We start from the raw sequence: 4,315 nt of genomic DNA on the forward strand, positions 1-4,315 counted from the left end.
CTTGTCCTGTATTTTCTTCCTTGCTAAATAAATACCCCAGCTGGCTACATCAAAACACGCCAACCATGCCAAATGTTATCGTGGCTTTCGGTACTTCTACGTGTTCGGTTCATACGCTTTCGGGCGGCGGGAGATTTAGAATGTTGAGAGAGAGAGAGAGAGAGAGAGAGAGAGAGAGTTATGGTGGTGAGAGTTAAACCAGGCGTACTGAAGTAAACTGTTATAACCGATCTCAAACACAGGTAAACATGCCAGCTACTCTTGCTCCAAGGTTACCCTACCTGACTCGTCTTCCTCCATACCTTCGCTTCATGCCACACAGTTGTCTATCTTGGTTCTGTCTGTTTACAATGACCTCTCTCTCTCTCTCTCTCTCTCTCTCTCTCTCTCTCTCTCTCTCTCTCTCTCTCTCTCTCTCTCTCTCACATTTACCATACCTGTCTCTCTCGGCTTTGTCTGTATAAATCAAAGCTGTGTCTACCACATGCTGAACTAAAGAGGGTGCTTTAAAGAGTAGAGTAACACCGCATCGAAACTATGACCTAAACCGTGACCTTGACCTCTGTCTGATATGTACCATACGGGAATCATTTCTTCCCAGACCCACACACAATGTATGTGGTAAGTGTGACCTCAATCGCAGCAAGCATGCATGATATACTCTCCTGACAAAATTCATTCATACAGAAACCCATATAAAGTAACCGACCCAATCACTACAGCTACTCCTTAAGCGTCACTAATAAAATCCCCTGACAGTGGCAAGAATGAAGAAACAGACATCTCTTTACTACTACTATTACTACTCTAGACAGTAGTAGTAGTAGTAGTAGTAGTAGTAACAGTAGCAGCAGCGATGGCGGCGGCGGTGGGAGAAGCAGCAGCTTTAGGTTTGTATGAAACATGAACTCGGGGTATTGCAGGCAAAAGTTGCCCTTCTCCTGCACTCCACAGTCCTCTTTTCGGGTGTGTGGAAGGAAGCTGAGGGACGTTTGTATAACTGGGCAGTGAAGCCGGCCGATTATATCGGTGCCACCACACGAAGGCGTCCCTCTCCAGCACCATCACCGTACCAAAGAAGTAAACGTGGTGTGTGCCTTCATCTACCAGCATTATCCTGACCATCACTCACGTCCCTGTACCAGTTGTATGTATTTATCTATCTATCTATGTCTATATCTACATCTATCTATCTATCTATCTATCTATCGCAAGACGCCTCAATCCCGCAAGGGGTGGCCACAAGCAAATCGCTTCCATGTCGCCCTGTCCCTTGCTATTTCGCTGCCTATCACAACCTGTTATATACAGTATACTGTTTGTTCCTTACTCATAATAGCAGTGAGAAATATCCCTGTCCAACACGATATCGCTCTTTCCTGTTCTGTTTGTATTTCCCTCCCAGTCCTCCGTGGGACAGAAGGGCATGATGATGAGGATGATGATGATGATGATGATGATGATGATGATGATAATGGTAAATGGTCAAAAATTAGATGACTATAGCCTATACCTTTGCTTTCACGTGTCAATGAATACGATAACAGAAAGAGAGAGAGAGAGAGAGAGAGAGAGAGAGAGAGAGGATACAAACAGACAGCCGTTGCAGGATATACCAACAAAGAACCTATTGAACCCGACTGTGTGGTGAATGGAGTGGTGATGATGGTGGTGGTGTTGGTGGTGGTGGTGGTGGTGGTGTGGTGGAGGCGGCGGTGAATGGAAGTGATGACTGAAATGGTGAATGGTAGCGAATGGTAGCCTAGTGATAATTGAAAGGGTGAATGGTAGTAATGATTGAAGGGGTGAATGGTAGCGATTGATGGTGATGACTAAAAGGGTGAAAGGTAGTGAATGGTGGTGATAACTGAATGGGGTGAATGGTAGTGAACCGTGTCGTGAATGGTAGTGAAATGGTAGGGAATGGCGTGATGATGTATGGTAATGGCGGATATCAGTGCCCTGTGTAGTGGTGATGACGGTGATGCAATGGTGATGAATGGTGATGATGAGTGCATGGGTGAATGGCAGTGAAATGGTAGTGAATCGGGCGACGATGTATGGTAATGGCGGATATAAGTGGCATGTGTAGTGGTGATGACGGTGTTGTAAGGGTGATGAATGGTGGTGATGAGTGCAGGGGTAGTGCCTTAGAGTGAGTCATGCTATCAAACCCTTCCTTGGTATGCGTGAATAAGCAATGATTCTCACTCTTCCTACATCACATTCTCGTCGTTTAAGAAAGCTCCCTCACACCTCTTCCTTAGCGATTTGTTTTTGGATATGGCTGGTTATCCTTTTACACGTTATTTTTGCAGAGTATGGCGATAGTGAAAAGTTCTTTATATATAACACAGAAGAGGATAGTAAGGTGTAATATGCAAAGCAAAATAAATCGCTTAGAAAAAGATGTTGGGGAGCTTTCTTAACTGGCCTGTCTTTCTCCTCTCCAATATAGTTCTTTCACATCAATTTACCCTGGAAAAAGACAATGGCTTTTATCTTATACAAAGCACTTCTTCGTGACTAGCATCATAATTCTGGTGTCAGTCCCTTCTTCCAGCTAACCTGCAGAATATGGCAATACTACGATTCTTCATTTACACAGCACTTCTTCGTGACTAGCATCATTTTCTCTGTTCATCTCTTGTTACAGATAATGGAAGAAAACAAACTATCCTAAACTGACTGAAATCACCGGGCAGGAAAAAATAAAAAGAAAAGAAAGAGAGAAGGAGAAAGAATTAAGAAGAGAAAGAAAAGAAAGAAAAAGAAGAGTGAAAACATGCCCTCGTAGTGAAGAGGTTGTCTAGGCGGGAAACTCGAAACAAAACGAGTTACGAAGAAACGTAGAAAAACTGATACAAAAAATCCTGTTATCCGAATCCTTATGTTGAGCAAATTAAAACTATCGCCATCACCATCATCACTATCACTACCACCATTGCAACATTCCTACCACTATCACCACCACCACTGCAGCATTTCCATCACTATCACTATTTCGCAATATTTCACCACTGCAGAAGCTCTACCACCATTGCCACCATACCACCATCAATGCAGTATCACTATCAACACTACCGCCGCTGCAACACTTCCATCACTACCACCGTTGCAACCTTTCTATCACCATTGCAGAAGCTCTACTACCACTACCACATTCTTCGCATTATTTCTACCGCTACCATATCTTCTTGATGTCGGCTGGGCGGTAGTGGGAAAGGTTCAAAAGGTTATCCTAAAAGAGAACGAGGAGGAGGAGGAGGAGGAGGAGGAGGAAATAGAAAAAAGAGAAGAAATCAAGAAACTAACAACGCAGCACGTCTATTAAATCCTTCTAAAAATAACAATGAACAAAACAACAATAACAGCACAATCAGACAGTAATTTCTCCCTTCACAAACGTTTCACAATCATGCCCTTTAGAAACGTTCCTAAGCCAACGTTTGGGAATACCAGCTACCACAGTCGCTACCACAATTACAAAATCAACAACCATCTGCATTCTGACTACCACAATCGCTACCACACTTACTAAACCGACAACCATCTGCATTCTGACAACCACAATCGCTACCACAATTATTCCATCAACAACTATCTGCATTCTTTTCTCTCTCCCTCCCTTCCTTTCTCTCTCTCTCTCTCTCTCTCTCTCTCTCTCTCTCTCTCTCTCTCTCTCTCTCTCTCTCTCTCTCTCTCTCTCTCTCTCTCTCGTTTTTGTCTTTTGTCCGCCTTTCTTTTATTATTATTTTTCAGTTCCTTCTCTCTCTCTCTCTCTCTCTCTCTCTCTCTCTCTCTCTCTCTCTCTCTCTTTTAAACACACACACACACACACACACACACACACACACACACACACACAGCTGTCTCTCCCCCAACGTTTATATCCTCGCCATTCAATGCACAATCTTCTAAAAGGATTTCTTTTTGCATCGGAGACTGAGAAGTGGTTGACCCAGAGGATTGGTGGTAGCTGTGGTGGTTGTGGTGGCTGTTGGTGGTTGTTGTAGTTGTGGTGGTTGCTGGTAGTTGTTGGTAGTTGTGTTGATTGTAGAAGTTGTGGTGGTAGTGATGGGTGTAATTTGTTGGGTGTGTGGTTGTTGGGTGTGTGGTTGTTATGGTAGATGTGGTGGCTGCAGCTGTTGGGGTAGTTGTGGTTGGTGTGGGTGTGGTGGTCCTGGTAGCCGTGGTGTTGAAGTTGTGGTTGTGGTGGAGGTTGTGGTATACGTGGTAGTTATGGTGGGTTTGGTTGTGGTTAATGACATGGTTGTGAAATTAGATATACTTGTAGATATGCAAATGAATACAT

This window comes from Coenobita brevimanus, chromosome 88 (assembly GCF_032717465.1).
Source record: "Coenobita brevimanus isolate Jiangsu-jjx chromosome 88, ASM3271746v2, whole genome shotgun sequence".
Taxonomy (NCBI): domain Eukaryota; kingdom Metazoa; phylum Arthropoda; class Malacostraca; order Decapoda; family Coenobitidae; genus Coenobita; species Coenobita brevimanus.